Below are 22,092 nucleotides of genomic sequence, written 5' to 3'. Positions count from 1 at the left end.
CAGAAGCTGAATGATTCATTAAAAGTTCATCATCTTCATCGTTTTTATTTTTAGTTAGTTTAAAGCTAATGATGGTTAAGATGTGTGCGTTACATCTTGTTTGCGCATGACCCAATTGGTCGACTAATCAGAAAAATAATTGTCAATTAGTCGACAAATAAAATAATCGTTTGTTTCAGCTGGCCCTGAGACAGACTGGCGACCTGTCCAGGGTGTACCCCGCCTTCGCCCTTCAGTAGCCGGGATAGGCTCCGGCACCCCCGCGACCCCGAAAGGGAAGAAGCGGATAAGAAGATGAATGAATGAATGAATGTTTGTTTCAGCACTAATCAAAAGAAGACATGAGGACCTCTGAGAAACACACATGTGAAATCTCATCAACTCCACTTTAAATGAGATTCTGTTGACATTGATCAGAGTTCTGCAGGCACAGCATGGAGCACAGAGGATCATGGATCAGAGGAGCGATCTGCAGCAGAATTCTCAAAAAGCAGTCCTGTGTTTGGGGAAGAATCCCCTCAGCCTTCGTGGTCAGCAGAATGTCAGCACAGGGGCAGAGATAGCATCTCATTTCAGATTTTGACTGCTCTAGTCACGTCTTTAATTAACCCTCCTCTCTGCCGGGAGCCTAATGGATTAAAAACTGCTGAGGCGTTCAAATGCAGCCCCTCTCTGAGAGGATGCCATGATAGTGTTGTTGGACACGGAGTGACATCCATCACGCTGAAAGGTGTGGAGCTCCTCCATATGCTCCCCGGTCCTCGGCTGTTGCTGCATGCGCGCAGGAAATGGACCCTGACTGTGCAGAAGAAGAAATGATGGAGAGTGATGGGTTTTGGAACGGAGACACGGGAAGGGTAATGAGATGGGAGGTGACTGTGAGCCGGTCTGAAGGTTGTGCTGCGTGAACAGGGAGCCATGCAGGAAGACATGCAGATTGGTGAACAAAGCCCCAGAAACACAAACATTTCCTTTTCTGATGGGCGAGATAAGAAGATGTTTGCTCTTTTCCTCTAAATTTCTGCAAGAATGGGGGCCACATTCAAGATGGCGCCAGAATTTCCTAAACTTTAAGAAACCCCTGTCAAAAATGACATTTTAAAAACTATCAGCTTTTAAGCTTTTAAATGTGAATAAACTATAATTGTCTAGCAGTGTAGTGTGCAAGATGAGTTTCTAATGGGACAGAGAACGTTCATTATTTTATTTCTGTCGAAAGTGTTCAAATTTGTATAACTACACCTGTTTACCTCCAGAGAAAAAGCCGTTTTTCCTCTGTGACAGAGAGTGTCCCAAAGAAAAAAACGGGAATAAAGGTAGAAACAAAAGAGAAAAAACAGGAAAAAAGGTCGAAAGCTTAAAACGAGGGCTTCTGGCCGAGGACTTCTGGCCAATTCCGGCCTTAAATTATGTTTACTTGCCGCCGGCTCTGGCATGGGGGAGGGACTTCCAGCTACTCATTTTCGAGCGCTGTATTTGTTCTCTGTGGCCAGACTCTCTGGGGAGGGATGACAGGAGGTGCTCTCACCTTTCATAGAATTAATGTTCTGCTGGACTCTTAAGTCTCCCCAAAACATAGAAATGACTTCAAAGTCCCACTCTGATTTTTTAAAAACTTTTTAAAAGCTTTCCCAGCTCTCCCTATTGGTAAAAGCTCTCCTGCTAGCTTACAGCCCTCACACCCCCAACCTAACACCACTGCTAAAAAACTATAAACAATATCATCGCTATCCAGCCGTACAGTTCTGATCCAGATTCAAGCTCAGACTAGAAAAACAAAGACGTTCATGGATCTGTTTGTCTGCTAGAGGATGCATCAGAATGGGGCGGAGCTTGTGGCCCACCCACCATATTTTCTGTTACAAATGCAATCTTTTTCCAATAGCATTTTTTTGTCTTCTCCCGATTCACAAACTTTAATAAAAAAATATTCATAAATGCAATTTAAATCTTAATCCTCTTCATACGTCCTCTATCATCATAAAAGAACATGTTGAAACCACCAGAAAAAACATTTTATTGCTTTTATTGGTCTTTAAAGTCATTTCTTCAGAATAATTTAAATAATATGTTTTTTTTGTGGCAAATTTGCATCATTTTAAATGAAAAAATTACATTTTGCTTCTTTGTTTTGTGTTTTTTTTCCTGTTTCCTATGTGGAAATACTAAAATGAAGACAGTTTCTGCACTCCAGCATAATTTAATGTGCATTTGGGAATGTTGTAAACCCCGTTTATCTTTCCCAGCCGTCACCTTCACTCTCAGGCTCTCTGCGGCGGGGAGTGAAGGACCGACGGGACTGGAGGGGCAGGCTTTCTGCAAAGGCTGCTCTGCAGTAGCCAAACCCAAAGGACAGGAATGCTGACAGAGGCAGTTACTGAAGATCAATCTGTGGTTTTGTTGGTGAGGCTTTTATTTTGAAAGGTTATTGCAAACCGGCATTTAATTAGGGATCTGTTTTTTTTCTTAAAGAAAGTCCTCTGGCTTCTTTTTGTGTTCTGTATATTTTGTAAAGCATGCCAGAGTTAATCCTGACATAAAACCTTTGGTTGATGAAGAGCGTCAGCTCAGCCTGCAGTTCGTTCCATCACTGCTTACAGTGTAAATACATTCAGTGGAGGCTCTTTGTGAAATAATGGCTCCTGATTTTTGGAAGAAGGGAGGAGTCCCTCCCTTCACAGAGGTCTTTCAAAGCCCATCTTATGCTCCTGTCTGTGGGGTGATCACGGTTTGGTCTATGTGTGCGTTTGGAGATTATAGATAAAAGATGACATTTTTGGAACAAGCAAGTGAAAGTGTCCTAACTTCTGTCTACATTTAGTAACATCATGGCACATTCTCTTAAACACAAACTCACCTGTGCACACCTGTCTGCTCATCTCTGCAGAAAGAAAGATGTCTGTGTGCAGACATGCCAAAATGAATAGAATATCAACTTTATTAAATACATTTTGCTAGTATTGGCTTGGACCTCTTTTGCCTTCAGAACTGTCTTAATCTTTAGTGTCATTGATTCAAGAAGGTTCTGGAAACATTCCTCAGAGTTTGGTCCATATCAACATGACAGCATCACAGTTGCTGCAGGTTTGTCTGCTGAACATCCATGATGATGATCTCCTGTTCCACCACATCCCAAAGGTTCTATTGGGTTCTGGTGACTGTGGAGGTCATCAGAGTCCAGTGAACTCATTGTTCTAGAAACCAGTCTGAGATGATTCTAGTTTATGACATGGAGTCTTATCCTGCTGGAAGTAGCATCAGAAGATGGAACTCTGTGGTCATAAAGGGATGGACATGGTCAGCAACAATCAGGTAACCATCCTCAATTGGTGACAGGAAGTGATGGTGGAGGACCCAAAATGCAGGAGACCAGGAAAGGTGGCAGAAAAGTAAAACATTTAATGAATTAACTGAAACATGACAAAAACCCATGGGAGCAGCAAAAAGGTGGCAGAGCAGATGACCTGACAAAACACAGAGGTCTATTAACTAAATGAAGACAGCTGTGGATGATTAACCTGAACATTGTGAGACTGACAAGGAAAACAGAACATGACAAAAGCACCACAAAAACCCATCAAAGAATCCTGACAACTGGGACTATGGGGTCAAACGTGTGCCAAGAAAATATGCCCCACACCATGACACCACCACCACCAGCATGAACTGTTGATAAAAGTCAGGATGGATCCATGTTTTCATGCTGATGTCAAATTCTGACCATCTGAATGTAACAGAAATAGAGACTCATCAGACCAGACGACGTTTTTCCATCTTCTATTGTCCAGTTTTGGTGATTCTGTGTGAATTGTAGCCTCAGTTTCCTGTAGCTGACAGCAGTGATTCCTGGTGTGTTCTTCTGCTGCTGGTTCGTCTGCATCAAGGTTGTTGCTTTTTCAGAGATGTTCTTCTCGCTTGTAACCATTTGAGTTCCTGTTGTCTTTCTATCAGCTGGAACCAGTCTGGTCATTCTCCTCTGATCTCTGACATCAACAAGACATTTCCACCCACAGAACTGCTGCTCTCTAGATATTTTCTCTTTTTCTGACCATTCTCTGTAAACCCTAGAGATGGTTGTGAGTGAAAATCCAGCAGATCATCAGTTTCTGAAATCCTCACACCAGCCCGTCTGGCACCAACAACCATGTCACATTCAAAATCACTTCAATCAACTTTCCTCCTCATTCTGATGCTCAGTTTGAACTGTAGCAGATCATCTGGTCCAGACGACCTGGTCCAACCTGAGGTTGGTGACCCCTGCTTCATATTTTCATTGGCTACTCCCTGGACCATGTCTACATGAATAAATAGATTGAGTTGCTGCCTTGTGATTGGCTGTTTAGAAATTTGCGTTAAAGAGCAGTTGAACAGGTGTGTCTAATAAACAAATGTCTTTTGGGTAGAGAGTGTATTTGACCGTTTGTTGTTGTAAGTGTGTGTAAGCTAGATTGTGTTTGCAGTGTGAACAGTTGTGTGTATGGATCTGCACAAATGTGTTTGTCCAGATGATGGTTGCTTGTTCACTCATGAGTGTTTGTGTGTTGATATCTGAGTGTGTAGATGTGTGTGGTTATTTATGAGTGAAAACTTGAATCCTCATTTGTTGTTTTTTGTGTTTCTGTGCAGCGTTTGTGTTTCTCTAGACTCTATGGACTCCACCCCGTCTCCTCTTTACCCACCTCCCCCACTTATATATGTTTCCTCTCTCTCTTTTCTGTTTGGCTTAGAACAGAAACAAAATACATCTAAAACATTTCATAATTTGAAACTTAGTTTGTTTTTCAGACACAGTAGGATTTTAAGTACAAACATACTTGGTTTTGTATGTGTCCTAATGGAGTTCACATTAGGACAGCACGGTTGTGATGGGCCCTCTGTTTACACAGAGAAAGCTAAAAGCAGTCCCTGTAGTGGCTTTATTTTAGAAGACAGTGATGGAGGACAGAAGGCTGAGCCTGAGCCCATGCAGAAGAAGACAGGTGTGATCATCAGCTTCAGGTAGTCTTTTGCTTGCTTTTGTTTGCCTTTCCACATAGCAAGTATTCAAATGCAGCTTCATTAATCAACAGCCAAGGGAACAACATTACTCCGTACAGCATGTGGACCTTCATGGTGATGGCTGCAGGTGGAGGTGGCGTGTTTCCACACAGAGCCAGACGCACTCAGGCCCCACGTTGGTGATTAAATGCAGAGCAGCAGCTGGTTCCTATATTCCAGCATCTAATAAGCTGAGAATGATGGGGCCAGGCCCGCTGCCTCGTTCAACCAGAGCAGTGAGTGTGAAAACAGGTGGAGGGTGTTGGTGGCCCGTCAGGGAGAGCATTAAGGCTGCCCCCCAGCACGGCAGACAGCTGCAGATTGGATAAAGTAAAGGTGGATGTGAGACAGTGGTGTTTACCTCATTCTTACATCACGTGTGATGAAGGAAACTGGATTCAGAGGAGGGAACGGGCAGTTTTCCAGAGTTCCCAGAGCGCGGCAGCACAGAGGCGGAGTGTCAGTGCGGTTCTACTTAACCATTTTCAGAAATAAGTATACTTCAAGTATATGTTTTAAAGTTTACTTAAATGTTTCCCAGGTACACTTAAAAAGTATACTGGGAGTTTACTAACGACTTCTTGGGACTAAATTGGCCCACTTTTAGTTTTAAAAAAGTATACTTCGAAGTATACTTGAAGTAAACTTTCTGGTATACTTTAAGTTTTAAAAAAAGTACACTTTGAAGTATATTTGAAGAAAACAACCAATTATCCATTTTTTAAGGATGTACCTATGACCTATAATAGATGTTATTCTACATTAGTTCTGTTTAATGAGTATTGTCAGCATTCTAAATAAATACCACAAACATGTTTCTCTCTCTGTATGGATGATACTATATAGATGAAAGATCAGGTCCTCTTAAACCAAAGTCATTCACACCACAGCTGACTTCTTGCTAAAATCCTACATGACCGATGACTGAAGATATCTTTCATGAAGAAATCAGTGTAAGTTAGAGGTGATACAGCTATTGTCAAAAAGAAAAGTAATACTCATATACCAATGGTAACACTAAAGTATGTGTTGGTCAAAAGTATAAGCTAAGTATGTTTAGACTTGTAGTATAATTCAAGTATAAACTTGTAAACTTGAACTGGTAAAGTTTATCATTAATAAGTACTTTAAAAGTAAACTAAAAGTATACTATTTTTAATGTTTTAAAAAATTATACTTGGGTATACTTGGTTTTGGTAAGGGAGCATTTTTGACTCTGATGTACACTCAGCTTGTGTTGGTGTTGTGTTCCAGGACCTGTGTTTGCTGAACTTAAAACTCTGACCAGCTCAGCTTCAGAATTAACTTACGATTACCATGACTGGTGTTTGTGAACTAAAGTAGTGAGAAGGTTGAGTCATGGCAGCTTTTCAAGCTTTTCCCGATTGTCTTTTGGAGATTCTGGTGTTTTTATAGGAAAGCACTGACTTAACATTCTATTATGAAGCTTGTCAATGTGTTGGCTGAATGTACACTTTTTTTTAAGAATTGCAAACAAATTTAATGAATTTATCCTTTGTTTTATGAATACCGTTCAATTCAAACGCAAGAGCCTCAAGTCTGCCTGTTTTCCACTTCTCCCTGACCAGCTTGCTGCTGATTATCTGACTCAAGTGACTCCACATCCTGACTGACTGAACACACCTGGTTGAGGTAGTCAACATCAAAGGGGAGCTGGACAACAGGCAGGTTGAGGCTCTTGAGGACCAGGGTAGACCTGCACGGTGAAAACACAACCAAGTTTGTGCAAGTCACAAAATTGTGTCAAGAGAAAAAGAAATGAAGATTCTGTGAGTATCAAAAGGGTTTTGTGCCTTGGTCTTAAAAACTTTTTGGTACACTCAATCCCTTCACCACAAATAGAATGTGCAGCACAGATTTCTACAATTTTATACATTTCTAAGGTTGTGATCACAAATGTACCAAAGAACATCTGAAATACCTAATCGCATGTTTGAGATCAGAAACTGGACAGGAAGTCTTAAACAACCTTTGTGTTTAGGTTGTGTGTCTTATAGCTCGTGAAGACATTTTAAAGGAAGACTTTCAGGTGATGGTGTGGACAGAAGCATGGCTACGACTGTTTTCTCCATAAATACGTGTTTCACTAACAGGCTTCAGACACAATCACAACACCAAACCACACAATGACCTCTGTCAGCACCGTCAATGACCCTGTTGTTCACTCTGATAGTGGTAGATGACTGCAGAGCAGACTCTTTCATTCTTGAAGACAGCAGGCACTTCTGTGCTGCTTCACAATCACTGAAAATAAGAGTGAGAAGCTTCAGAACTAAAGCAGCATTTCCTCCTGCCTCATCCTGAACACGGATAAAGTGACAACAGTCTCCTCTTGATAAAGGAGGTGAGCAGAAAGCGCTGCTGCTGATTTGAATGCAGTCTCAATGATTTTCAGCCTTGAGTGTGTGCTGCAGTACTGTGAAAGTGTGACAATAATCCCTCTGGCTGAGAAATGCCCTGAAGTCTAACAGCACTGCTCTGCTCTCTAAGCAGCGTCTGGTTCTCTCACGTTTCTGTTCTTCCGTGTCCCTCCAGCAGTCTCTGCTGTCTGAAAGGATTCCTGCTGTTGGATCAGCAGAACTCAGACTGGTGAAGATCCTAGAATGAGTGGAGAGATGTTTCAAGAAGAGAAGACCATAAATCCATGACTCCATTTTTAGACAACGTCACCTGGGTGACAGGTTGAAGTGAACATTTAGACAACACCTAAGCGTGAAGCAGGTGAGATGCAGGGGTGTGGTATGGGTCCTTCTGGTGTCAAGATGGCTCGTTGAACGGGCTAGAACAGTGTTTTTGAAGCGCGGTTTCTACGTGATAAATTCTGTTTTTTACACCCGTCATGGGACAACTTCAGACTATGATAGAAGAGACTAAACAGTCATTTTCTGATGGTAATTATCACAGTTCTCAGAGTCAGTGAATGCACCGGGACTGAAGTTCCCACCCTCATCGATTTTCATTGGTCCTTAGTGTTAGCCCCGCCCCAACGCACCACAACAGGGTCAAAAGTTTGGAAACGGAAAATTTCAGATTTGAAAATGGAAAAAAAGGTTGAAGGTAAAAAAAAAAAAAAAAAGATGTGAAACTGAAAAAAAAGTTTTGAGATTAAAGTTTTTGTTTTGAAACCTAAAAAACAGAACATTTGTAGCAGAAATAATCAAGTTTATTTTAGAATAGCAAAAAGCTTTTTTTGTCCAACACCAATATTTTTTTCAAAATGTTTTATTTGGGTTTCACATATTTATGACCCCAAAATAGCTCCATAAGTTTCTCTTTTCTGTGTAGAGTTCTGAGGCTCAGGGCAAGAGGGGAACTCTGGGCTTTTTTATTAAAAACAATCTCTTTTCAGATGTGCAGTACATTATTGTTTGTTTATTATTTATTATGTTCTGCACAAATTGATGTTGGATTTCATTTAATTTCTCCTTTATATCACAGGTGCCCAAAGTTTTTCTCTCAAAGAGCCAAATTTCAAATGAGATCCTGGTCCGTGGCAAATACAATATTTTTCTTTATGTCATGAAATATAAGGAGACAATAAAGCATATGGTTTAAAGTATTTATGTTGATTCTGTATTCATTAAGGTAACACAAATCAGTAAGAATAAAAAGTAAGTTACATTTGTCTTTGAAACCTTTAAGTATATTACAACGGTAGACTTTTGGAAAACCATAGAGAAGTCATGAGAAACGGGTAAGAGGTTTTAACTCTTTAACTCCTAGACCTCAAAATGTCTGCCTGGACTTCTTTGCTCATTTTGACAGTGAAAGGGTCTAAACATGTCCTACAATTGTGTGAATTTGCCCTTTTTCCAGAAAAGACAACATTTTCTATAACTATCATCATTTTACATTTTTTTCTATTTCATAATAGTGTTGGACCAATTTAAATAGTAAAAAAACACAACATTGAATTGTGATTTTTAGAGTTTGTAGGGAGAACAAGTCCAAATGAACACGAACAACAGGTTTTGTTAGTTAGAAGTTTAAATTTGTCCAGTATAAAGCTTTAACAACAAAATGTCTGTAACTTTCTCTCTAAATCTGCAATAAAGCAGTGCAGAAAATGTAAAATATTTACAGGTGTTTTTGGTCACACTGGGCAGTTCTGTCCTCTTTGGCTCCTCAAAGATCTTAGTGATGCTGCCAGTGACAGTCACAAGTCCCACAGTTTCAGGGAGAGTTCTTGGTGCAGAGTTTGCAGCACCAGCAGGAAAAGATTTCACCTGCTGATGGTTTCCTGTATGTAGAGATGATTGGACACCTGGGATGTGGCTGGGGTTGAATCTCAGTGGATGAGGGTCTCCATCATCAGTTTCTGCATCTTTGTTGTTGTGGTGAGCAGCTTTGGTCCCTGACTACATCACCAGAACCTCCAGCATCCTCACGTTTTCTCCTCTCTGGTCCTCCAGCAGCATCAGCTCACAGGAAACGTGAAGAAAGATAGGATTCATTTATTGTGATATTTTTTTCCTGAACAAACGTAATTATATACTTATTTTATAAGGTTACTTATAATATATGAGTAAATAAATAAACTAACTTACATTTGAACGACATTTCTCTCACACGGTTTGTGTTTCAGAGTAAAAACTATAGCTAGCAAGAGCTTGATTCCTTCAGGAATCCATAAACGTTACCTTTTCTCACCAAAAATGACTCCTTCTGTTGCTCCTTCGGTGTCAAAGTCTTCTTTGAACCTCCATGAAGGTTAGATTTCCCATGATGGTCGTCTTTCAGACATGTTTCTTATTTTTTCCGCTGTTATAAAACCCTTTTTCGACCGCTCCACTCTCTTCATCTCAAATGTGTTGTGGGTGTCATGCTCAGTGTTACGGGTTTAACTTAACACTGCGCAGCGTCTGCAGCCAACACTTGGTGGGCCAAATTTGGCCCGCGAGCCCCACTTTGGGCACCAGTGGTTTAGATGTTAGCGTTCTGCTTCTCCTGAAGTGCTGTTTCATGTTCTCTCTATGTATCTTGTGTCGTGCGGCTCTTCCTGGTGGACAGCGATGAGCTTTGGTCTGCAGGAATGTCAGCTTTGTTCACAAGCGCATGTGTGTCCGAGACCTTTGGAAGGCTCCCCTGGAGTGGACCCTCTGCCATCTACTGGCCAGGCTGAGCCTTGATTCCACACTTTTCCATCAGCTAAAGCAAACAACCTCCACATCCACCGGAGCAAAGATGCATGCAGTGTTTCCACGATGTTTCTCAGGACTTCTGGCTGTCAGTGACCTTATCCCAACAATCCCTGGACTTAGCTCTTGGAATCTGCAGGAATATGTGGAGTTAAGAGTCAAGCCAAGGTCAACGCAGCTCTGTGTGCTTGTCTCTTGGTGGGGGCTCAGTGCAGTATAATGTGAGTACTGATGTGAGGCCTGCAGCAGTGATCCATGAATAGGGATTACAGTTCTTCTTGACATTCTGCAGCAGCTCTGTCAGCCTCGTGAGCTCGCTCTGGATCATCCTCTGATTTGCATTCTGAAGCCTGTCAGCGGCTCCCAGTGCTGCAGCAACACCATGAAGCAGCGATTGTCTCCAGGCTCCGTCCTGCAGGCCGACCTGTTGTTGAACACATTAACTGTAATGAACCGCAGGGCGAGCTGGGGGGGCGTCATCCTGCCGTGTTGTGATTGGGCCTGCTCCTCTATCGATCTGTGGGGCTCAGAGGTGGCGAGCAAAGTGACTCAACGCGGAATAACAATGAAAAGAGACGGAGAGCCGCGAGGAGGCTGTCCCTCTGCAGGGAGGAGTGGGATTTTCTGTGGTGGGGAGGGAAACGGGAATGTAGGCCATGCAGGGGTGTGAATATCACTGAACATTTGTCCACGTGCGCACACATGAACAGCTGGAGTGCTGAGAGCAGCAGCTGGGCGAGTCAGTCCGCTGTCCGTCATGGCTGGCGTTGGCTGGATTCGAAGCGTCTGCGGCGTGGTTCACTTCTGTCCTTGTCAGTCGATTGGATCTCTTCTCACAAAGGTAGGTGCTGTGCTTCCCACCGGAGGGAGTCAAGGTCGAGACACCCGTCACGTCCTCCGGGCTTCAGGGTGAGCCTGCAGGTGTCAGACACTCACTTCAGCTACATCTGATTGCATCATGTCTAACTGCGTCTGCTGACCTTGAAGACAAATCATTGTTTTAACTCCTGAGGGTTGTAGAGCTGCTGCTCCACAGAAGACTTCCTCCAGGTCTGAGCTGACTCCACTCAGCCTGAGAGCTCTGGAGGAAGGTTGGCTGCTGATCAGGTGAAGGACCTGCAGGTCAGACAGCTAACTGTTGAATCTCAATGTGACAGATACTGACGGTGTGTAGCTCAAACTCAAATCTGATCACAGCTGCAGCTTCATTTATAAAATGTATTTTAGTTTTCTCAGATAATTTGCACTGTGGTTTATATGAATGCCCCCTTATAAAACAGCCAAACAACCTATTTTCTGAGCCCATAAAATGAAAAACGGACTCAGTTTTAATCTGTCCTGCAGTCCTGTGGATGCTAGAGGTTTTCTTGTTGTGGGTCATATGTTGTGGGTCAGTGTCAGTGATTGTGGTGCAGTCCTGTGAGCCCTTTTGAAAGCTGACAGTTGTCAGAGCAGACATGAAGGCTGAAATGTCACGGCTGAAGGTTCACAGACTGGATTGAACCCCAGATGCACTGTGGTAACCAGGAGGATCAGACCAGCCGACTCACCGACCACAGGATCACAGGATCACAGCCAGCAACAGTAACTTTCAGTTAGAGCTAGATTAACTTCTCCTCTTGTTTCTGAGCTTCTTCAAATCTTAGCATCTCATTTTTTTCTCCTTTAAATAGACACTTTTCACGTGTCGTCACACAAAACAGCAAAAGCAATTTTACATAAATGATAAAAGGTAACCTAACCAACTGTAACAGAAATGTGTACAATATTTATGTTCTAAATGTTCTACCTGGTTGTATTTCCCTCTCAGATCAGATGTCAGTATTCCTCCTGCAGAATGCTCCACAGCTGCTTCCCCAAAATCCTCTGGATGATATTAAACCAGTCGTGGATTATTTCTCGGTCATAGTTAGATGAAGGTTACAGGAACTTCATTGAATGCTGCTGGTTTGATTATGAATTCAGATTTTCTTCTTCTAATTGATGCTAATGCTAACGTTAGCTTTCCATGACGGGGATGAGACGTAGATCTGCAGAAGATCTTTTCTGTCCAGTTAAAGTTGATTACATTTCTGTGTTCACAGAATCACTAAAAACAGACAAAAGTCAGATCATTTCAACGACAAGAAAGAAAAACTAATAACTGTTGTGTTATTTTCTGATGTAGCTCCTCTTTGCTGTTGATCATAACTGTGTCTGATCCTGCAGGATAATAAAAGTAAACAAGGATCAAAATCATTTGGATCCGTCAAAAATATATATAAGAAAAGGATTATTTGCGTGCTATTTCTAAATGCGTACAGCCGGAGTTGAACTTTTGTCTTGGCTGCTTTTATTTTGAAAGCTGAAAATGTGTTTTCAAAGCGGCACTTAAAATATTTGCTGTGCCACCTGGAAAGCATTCCTATTCTTACAATTATCCCTTAAAATACCCTAAAATATAACAAATACCTCCCATTACAACAACTACATTTATCTTTGGGTGCAGTTAAAACACGCGGCCAACATGCAGCAACGTGCATCTTAGCTGCTCCTATTAAATGTGTCCAACAGGAATTTGCATCAGTTTTTGTGCTGATTGCACTAAAAACACGTGCGAATAACATCAAGCAAAATAGAACCAGTTAGAACAAAGTCAAGGATCCGGCCCTCCGAATAATTCTATCCGGCCCTCCAGATCAATTTATCTTATTGTTATTAATGACCCGATGTTATCTTGTGTTTTCTAACTTGTATAATTTTGACAAAATATATATTTATGGAGAGTAAAATATTGAAAGTTATATAAAGTTTAAGTTGATTTATTCTAGAATAATATTCCTGTCTTTTTATTATTGATAAATATGTTAAAAAGTTACAGTTTTAAAGTTTAAAAAATTGTCATTCTGCTAGCTTTTTGAATTATTTGGCATTTACTAAGATTTTTAAGGGAATTTTGGAGTTTAGCTAATATTTAATCTACATGCTAGCTGTTTTTGGCTAATTTAGGCTTTTTTTCAGCTTTTTAGGGTATTTTGAAGTTTAGCTATTTTTTCAGCTGCATGCTAGCTGTTTTGGCTAACCTAATTTTTTTTAAGCTTTTTGGTCAATCTGACATTTACCTGATTTTAGCTGGCTATCAGCTTCAGTGTTTTTAGTTATCAATTTCAGCATCTTCAGCAGCAAAATCCAGCTTAGCGCATTCACACTAGTATTATTGCAGGCAATGCTATATATCTAGTTAATGATTATGTTAAAAAGTTACAGTTTTAAAAATGAAGTTTTAGAGTGTTCAATAAATGTTTATCCCGTTCGGCCCGCGACCTGAGGTGTGTTGTGGATTTTGGCCCCTTGTGTGATTGAGTTTGACACCCCTGCTCTAGAATCATATCTGCTCAAATAAAAGGTCGATATTTTTAATAGAACCTCAAGTATTGGAGGATTATTCAAATGCATATTTTGATTTGTGAATGATCTTAGACAGGAAATGAAAATACAGTTCAGCAGCACATTTATAAAATAAATATTGTGCACTTTTCTGTTGGAAAAATGCTCTATTTTCTATTATTTTCTATTGGTAAGGTTACCTTTTATGTTTTATGTAATATTGTGTTAAACAGCGCTCAGCTGTCAGCTTTGCTGTTCTAAACCTGTTAACCGTAAGTCACCGATCACATTTTGGGCCCTGTCCCCATTCTGTCTGACGTCACCGTGAAAAGAATCTGTTCAGAGTTTTTTGTAATCCTGATTTGTGTGGAGGGTTTAGATGTGTCGTGTCATTAATGCTCTACAATAAAAAGCATCATCGTTTCAGAACATGTCTAATGTTCTGGGACAGAGAGCTAGTGATTATTAAAGGATCTGTACAGTCTGTTTACTGGCTGACTGTTTGCAGGCCTGTTTTCAGCTTCTGAGAGCATGCAGAGTTTGCATTTCCTGGTTGCTGCATGTGAGCACGGCTGCAGGTGGACGACGCAGGCTGTTGGGGAATCCAGGTCAGAGAAATCCGTCTGCCGTTTGAGGTCACAGATGTGGATCAGGAATTAGTCTGCTGGATCATGTGACACATCTGGAAGGATGAGGCGGATGCAGGTCGCTGACCCGCCTTTTAGGCAGCATTAAAAAGGATGCGATCCTGATGTTTAGTCATCACTCAGTCACTTGTACAAACGCAGACACTCCGACAGGATGGCTGCAGACGTTCTGAACAGAAATCTGAAAGGAAGATGTGAGCAAATGAAAAAAAAAAGCAACTGGTCAAAATGAAGACGACTTTCCATGCTTTAAAAAAACCCGTCTGCACGTTTAAAGGTGCTCGTCTGGATCAAATCAGGCTTGTGTGTGGGCTACAGGGACCTGGGAGCTTTACCCCTCTGAGTTAGTGATGATCCATCTCAAAAACCTGCTCTGAGTCTGTTGAGAAGAATGCACTTCTGTATGATGCAAACATGCTGAGTCATGTTTGCATCATACTGCTGAATCATTGGACAGACTGACGGGGAAAGCCCACCACAAAACTATATGAATAGAACTGTAAGAATATAAATCCATCCAACAATAGAGGAATTGATGTGTGTTAAAATGACTCAGCCAGTTTTAGATCAGGGATCTGCAACCTTCAACCCTTAGAGCCATTCAGCTCGATTTCTCTCCAACTAAAACCCAGTAGGAGTCACACAGTCTTCACTCATCCTTTAAAATAAGATTCTGCATATGTTTTTGCATTTAAATTAACTATTTTTTTTGCAGAGGTAAAACATAAACATGAAGTGAAAATAGTTGTTTAAAAAATATGAAATAGTTTATAACTTTTGACAGAGATTTGCATGACTTCCTTTCAAAATAAAATACATTTGTAGGATCACGTCAATGCAGCAAATGCAGTAGGAAGTGTAAAGTCATCAATGATTAATAAATAAAAAAACTTTATTTTACTGTTTCTGGTGCATTTCAGCCACAAATTTATAAATATAACCAAATGAGGATCAGCATCACTGGATTTTTGGTGTGAGTTTCATCCAATACTTACGGTAGCAGGACTGAGAACGCTGGAAAATCTCCACCAGACTCCACGGAGCTTCTTGATGTGACCACGGAAATGTGAACGGCAAACATCCGGATCAGAACCGTACGGCTGGACATTACCCATATTGATGGACATTCTTATGTAGCAGTGGTGAAGATTTACACTAGTTAGTCACAGAGCTGTCAGAATCAGACAGGGGGGGGGGTCAGGGGTGGGGCTACTCATATCCGCTCCAAAAGCCACGCCCCCTCAGAGGAGAAATTGGAAACAGAAGCTTCAGATCAACATGAAAAATGTCTTTTTAAGACATTTAGGTTGTGGGATTTTGGTTAAAAACTTCATAATCATAATTAAAACACTACTGTGATTTTTTTTTAAATAAAAAATGTCATAGGAGAACTTTAAAACATTCTATTTTAGCTAAAGAGCCACATGTGGCTCTGGAGCTGCAGACCCCCGGGGTTTCTGAGGCTGATATGAGACCCTCTCCTCGTGAAGTCATCCATACAAGTCTATGATGCTCGTCGAGCCTGAGCAGAGACGAGGATTTCTTCAGGATGTGTAAGGAGGGCTGCTCTGACCCGTGTTTGTTTGCAGTAATACGACGAATCTCACTCATTTATTGGCTCGTATTCAGGTTCAGTTCAGCCATCCAGCCTCTCTGTGCTCACTGTTCACAGAAGAATAAGGAGCAGAAAGCTGCACACACACACACACACACACACACACACTTGTGCAGCAAAGAGCAGTGTGGACAGCCTCAGTCTGAAGCCCTGTAGAAATGCTAACAGCTTCACGTGCTGCTGTCATGGTTTTTACTGATTTTGTCTGCTGCTGCTCAGAAATCGACCCAGTTTAGATCCAATCTTAGCAATCTCACTGTGAATTTCACACCTTTCCGCTGCACTGCAACACAATAACCTCAACAATATGAAGGCTTCTCTGTGTCTGGAGCTTTGAGGAATGTTGATTCCAGCTCTCCACCTTCAACATCTGTCAGGCTAAAGGTAAAAAAAAAAAAAAAATCCACAACAGTTACAGAGAACGGAGTAGATGTTTGTGGCTGCCCTGCCATGGAGCAGAGAGGTGTCCAGGGTGAACCCCCACCCATCAATAAAATTAAAAGTCCCATTTCTTTACATGCATCTAAGTGTGTGAAATATGTTGACCCATCCCCTGGGGGAGCGGTGAGCTGCAGACACAGCCGCAGTCAGGAACTATTCGTTGGTTTAACCCAGGGGTGCCCAAGCTACGGCCTGTGGGCCGGGTCAGGCCCGCCTCCACATTTGGCCCGGCCCCCCACACACTATCAGATACGCCGATTGAGACCCACATAGAACGTTTGGCTAATATTTTAGCCACATGCTAGCTGTTTTGGCTAATTTAGGATTATTTTCAGTTTTTTAGGCTAATTTGGAGTTTGCTAGTATTTTAGATACATGCTAGCTTTTCTGGCTAATTTAGGCTTTTTTAGTTTTTTAGGCTAATATGGCATTTCACTAATATTTTAGCCTTATGCTAACTGTTTTGGCTAAATTAGATGGTTTACCATTTTTTATTTTTATTTTTTTTGCTAATTTGGTATTTAGATAATACTTCAACTACATGCTAAAAGCATTCACACTAGCATTATTGCAGGTATTGCTATATATCTAGTTTTTAAAATGCTTTGGTATAATTGTTTTCTATGAAGATTACAGAAATGAATTATGGAAAACTGTAAATGTTTACATTTAGGGCATAATAGTTAAACTTTTTCTGTTAGCCTACAAACCGACCCCGGCCCCACATCAGAGAAGATGAGAGAGATGTGGCCCTCACAAGAAAAAGTTTGGGGAGGTTTAAGCCCCCAATCCAACCCCTGAATGCTGAGTGTCCAGCAGGGAGGCTGGTGTGTCTTTGGTATGTCTGGATATGAACTCAAAACCTTCCAGTCACGGGGCAGACGCTCTACCACAAGGCCACTGAGCTTACACCAACCGTAACATTTTAAAATCCTCCTCAACATGTCTGAGGGTTTATCATGTAAATAACCACAGAGAGTCATTTGTCAAACTTTCCTCTTCACGTTTCAGCTCATGTCAGTGCGCAGGTGAATCCCTGAGGCTGAGCAGACCCCCCCTCAGCTGGGATGTGAGCAGCTGAGGCCCCCACTCATGCTGTGGATCTCCTGCTGTCTTGCACAGAGCTCGCTTCCTTAAACTCCACCGGGCTGTACCATCTCAAGGCAGAGCAGGGGCCCTCCGGGGCTTCCAGACATCCTCACAGTCCAGCGCCCCTCCCTGCCTCTCACCCCCCCACCTCTGTCCCTTATTAGCCAAAAGCCCAGACTCTCTGTAGGCAGCTAGCCAAAAACAACACAGCGTCCTCACACCATCAGCTGCCTCAGATTTCACTCCCCCCTCTCCTTGTAGTACAATCTCATCATTTCCAGCTCGCGAAGAGAGCGGAAGAGAAGGAAGAGGAGAGAGTGTGAGAGGAGGGAGGGAGATGTTTTGAGCTGTTAGCAGGGAGAGAGGTTGGCCTGAATGCGTTCTGTCTGATCTTCAGAGGCATCCAGGTGAGCTGTTTCCTCCTGGAAGGTAAGAGGGAGAGTGAGATCTAGCCGTTTCTCTGTCCTGCATCCAAATGTGTCCCTCCCTTCCCTTTCTGTGGAGACATCCCTTCCGTGTGTGTGTGGATGATAGTATTCCCCAGACGTGCCACTCGCACGCCACACTGCATGAGACGATGTGCAGATCTGCAGGCGTGTCGACGTTTGTAGATCCGATCAGGTGCTGGAGCTGCGAGCTCGTCTTCCTGCAGGTCTTGTTTGCGTGCGTGATGGTGGACTGTCATGCTAGCATGGCAGCTCCAAAGTGGACGGATCTCCTGTGCATTAGTGCGTCTCAGTCAGGAGGATGAGACGGCAGGAAAAAGTGCAGACAAAATGTGCATTGTAGCAGAGCGATTGCAGGTTTCTGCCTAAACATCAGCACTGTCAGCCCCCCCCTTCCCGTCACCATTCTCTGCTCCGTGCCACTACCAAGCACTTCCGCTGTGGTGGTGAGACAGATGCTGACATTGTCTAATGGATGGAAAGTTTCTGCTGCAGCACGTTTCTGCTCATTCCACATTACCGCCGTCTTACTTGGGACACATGCTCCTTCTCTTTGAGCCCTCGGGGACCGAATGTGGACAGGGCAAGGAGAAGGAATGGAGATGGGCCTGTCCTCAGCAGGGCTGTTGTGGATGCAGATTTCTGCAGGCTCATATGCAGATCCTGGAGAAGATGGACGGCCAATCTGTTAGGAAAAGGCGACAGAGAGAGCAAGGGGGGACGCTGGAAAAAGGGCTTAACAGTTACCCAAAAATAACGTGTCACCACACAGAAAAAAGTTTCTAGCAGTTTTCCATCAGTGGAGAAGTATAGATGACTTTTCTGCTCGATTTGATCCAAACGGTGCTTCATTATTTCAAAAGTCCCTTAAATATTCAATTTCAATTCAATTCAATTTTATTTATATAGCCCAATATCACAAATTCAATTTGCCTCATTGGGCTTCATGCCTGTAGTTTTTACAGATGCACAGATGGAGTCATAAAATATGCACAATAGGTAAAAACTAAACAGACTATAAAGAACAGGTCATCCCTGTCCTTAGACCCTCCCTCGCGGTAAGGAAAAACTCCTAAAAAAACCTGAGTCAGGAAAAAAGAAGAAACCTTAGGGATTCCCACATGAGGGAGAGATCCCATCCCAGGACGGACAGGCGATACCAGAACGGTTAAAGAAAAGTTAGCTGCTAAAACTGCATATATGAGTAGAGTTCATTCATATAGAGCTGAGGGACGAGTGATGATTAAGTCCATAGTCCAGATGAAGCAGAACTGCAGTCCACGACCAGGAGCAGGAGGACAGACGACCCACCGGGAAATAAAGAAAGCAAAAGCTGATGTCCAATGGCATTCAATCATATCGAGCGAAGTGTGCTGATTTAATACAGGTTCTTAACGTAGAGGGATCTTTTAAAGCTGGAATGGTTCCTAAGTAGCAGGATTTTTTTTTTCCGGTGGTGCTCAGCTCCAAAGACTACAAATGAGTTCAACTTTGGAAGTCCTTTAAAAAGCATGAGTACCTGTTGCTCGAGATCACTTAGAGGGCACATTAATACTGAGCAAAGCATTCTCACTCCCATCTCGGCGTGTATGATCGTATGGTCTGGGCTTCCTCCAAGTCACTTTTTGACGTTTTGGTCTCCCCAACATGTCGTTTTTTTTGACGTGCGGGCTGTTCCTTTTAAGTCAGGGATCGCCAAGCTCCGGACCGCAAACCGGTACCAGTCCGAGGGCCGTCTGGTACCAGGTCACACAGTGTGTGAATGTGTGTGTGAATGGTGAATGGGTCTGTGACTGTGAAGCGCTTTGGGCCCTCGAAGGAGGGTAGAAAGCGCTATACAAGTATACGCCATTTACCATTTACAGAGGATTATCATGGCTCCCCAGCCCTTGGGACCAGTACCTATACCAGTTATCCGTCCAGTACCGCGTCCCAAGGCTTGGGGAACCACGATTTAATGGGAACAGCCAGTACATCAAAAAACGATGAGTTGGGGGCTCCCAAACATCGTGGAGGGAGCCAGGACCATATGACGAGTTGGAATTGAGTCTATGCTGAACTGACATGCCAGTCCCGGTCAAATCCAGAACTGATTTCCTCTAATGGTCTTCTTGATTTGTTGGGTGAAAGCTCACCTGAACTCTGGTTTGAACTTAAACAGCTATAGAAGGAGGCTCTCTGTTCACTTGCAGATGAACTCTAATGTGATTCATTTCAGTGTGAAAGCAGACAGACTTTGCACTGACTAAGACAGAAAGAGAACCAAAGAGGAGCTAAAAATCACCCGCAGTGTGAGGAATCAGGAAAAAGTTTTAACCCCTGTGCTCTCTTATGGGTCTAGATGACCCCACCCTTACATTGATGTATGATCCCTCCAATGACAAACGTGGACAGGATTTCATGTCTGCCACAGACACCAGTAAAGATAAAAAATACTTGGAAAAAAAAGTTCAGCGCGGTGTCTTGTGGGGTCCAGATGACCCTACTTTTAATGTAAGCATGCCTAGGATAGAACAAGGGTTACATGGGTTTTGGGTAAATGTGGTGTGGTGAGGGGCTGATACTCAGAGGACTAGCAGGACTGGTCAGGGTGAGCCCCGGCTTTCCCTGACAGGAAGTCGGCAGGCTTTAGTATCCCTGTGAACCTGAACAGGAATAACCAGGACTGGATAAGATGGTCCTTGTTTCAACACCTGATGCTTAAACTCAAAATCTTTAACATTCTGTAACTCTTCAACTGGTAACACAGATTCTGAAGGAGAAAGGCGGTTCAACGAGTAATCTACTGGAATTACGTTGATCATGTTAGCTATTAAAAAAATAGTCCATGTAACTGCCCCAGAGGTAGAAGAACAGGACAAATGGCTGCTTGAAAATGAAGGTTGTTCCAACTTATCCAGAGTTTTACTGTTAAAGGCCCTACGGACTGTCTCTCACCATCTTCATGTTTCCTTCGTTGTTGATTTCTCAGTAAAATCGTCCTAATCTGCTCTGAAATAGAACAAATTGTGTCTTCTCACTCTCCAGTTTGGATTTGCCTTTGAGCATTATCATTAACTACCAACAATGTTATGGCATCATTTGATATCCTGAGGCTCATCATGGATCAGGGCTCGGCTCTCTGTTTTTGCTGTCATGTCTGACATCAACCAAAACTTTATGAAGTTGATAGTGATCTTGTTTCCCTCTAGGGAACATTCAAGAGAGATTACGTTTTTGTGACGGCGATACTTAAGGATTAGTTTCATCTCAAATTGTCTGAAGAGCTGTCTTTGGCCTTTTCTGTTTCTGTTTGCTGATGCTACACAGTTATTTAAACCTGTGTTGTAGTTTTTTGGTGAAAAAGAAAGTTCCATTCACAGCTTAAAAACACAGTGAGCCATAAGTAGCTGACAAGAAAGAAAGAAACATATTCAAATGATTAAGATATTCCTCAGGGCTGCACGGTGGCGCAGTGGTTAGCGCTCTCGCCTCACAGTGAGAAGGCCCCGGTTCGACTCCCGGCTGGGACCTTTCTGTGTGGAGTTTGCATGTTCTCCCCGTGCATGCGTGGGTTTTCACCGGGGACTCCGGCTTCCTCCCACCATCCAAAAACATGATTCATAGGTTAATTGGTGACTCTAAATTGCCCCTAGGTGTGGATGTGAGAGTGAATGTGTGAGTGATTGAGGCCCTGCGACAGACTGGAGACCTGTCCAGGGTGAACCCCGCCTTCGCCCATCAGTAGCCGGGATAGGCTCCGGCACCCCCGCGACCCCGAAAGGGAAGAAGGAAGGGAAGATATTCCTCATGTATCCAGAAGAGCGTTCCGAAAAAGCAACAAAACAACTTTAGAATCACATAAAACAGAGGTCTGCTAGCACTAATGGCTGTTCCTGTCAATATCCTGCTCAAACTAGTCAGTTCATAACAAACTGCACAAGCTAATGTCAGGCATCTCTTCTGGCTTTGGATTGTTTCTGTAGGGGAAATAGTAGAATCGGGCTACCTTCCTTTTTTATTGGAATGTAGAAAAACAGTCAAAAACACTTGTTCTTTTTTCTGTTAAATTCCAGCAGAAAAAGGAAAAAACTTGTTCTGATTTTAGAGAAGTGGGTGTTAACCTATCGAAGGTCAGAGTCAGATTTACATTGTATGCATTCAATACATGCTCCAACTACTAACTGTGATTCATGTCTCATGTACATGTTGGACCAAGGAAGGATGTAAAATGTGTAGCTGTTCAGTTTGACTCCCATATAACACCAAGGTGAATGCTACAGACTATAACAAGAACCCCCCCCCCACACACA

The 22,092-nt window shown here is 42.5% G+C and overlaps 1 protein-coding gene across 3 annotated transcripts in view; it reads left to right on the top strand.

Annotated features, from left to right (window-relative positions):
• cdk14 (cyclin-dependent kinase 14) overlaps positions 1–22,092 on the top strand; it is a 172,321-nt gene that overhangs the window by 25,427 nt on the left and 124,802 nt on the right. The window contains exon 1 of one of the 3 annotated variants that reach the window (XM_024261090.2): positions 17,624–17,761. The exons of 1 other annotated variant lie outside the window; for it this stretch is intronic. The gene's annotated coding sequence lies outside the window, so the exon portion shown is untranslated. Of the gene's footprint in view, positions 1–17,623; positions 17,784–22,092 lie in introns of those variants that run through there. One more of the 3 variants, XM_024261089.1, reaches the window with a different exon arrangement.

Source organism: Oryzias melastigma, linkage group LG10 (genome assembly GCF_002922805.2).
Source record: "Oryzias melastigma strain HK-1 linkage group LG10, ASM292280v2, whole genome shotgun sequence".
In the NCBI taxonomy this organism is placed as follows: domain Eukaryota; kingdom Metazoa; phylum Chordata; class Actinopteri; order Beloniformes; family Adrianichthyidae; genus Oryzias; species Oryzias melastigma.
The sequence above is the reverse complement of the archived record's forward strand: the minus strand, read 5'-3'. Positions and strand labels throughout refer to the sequence as shown.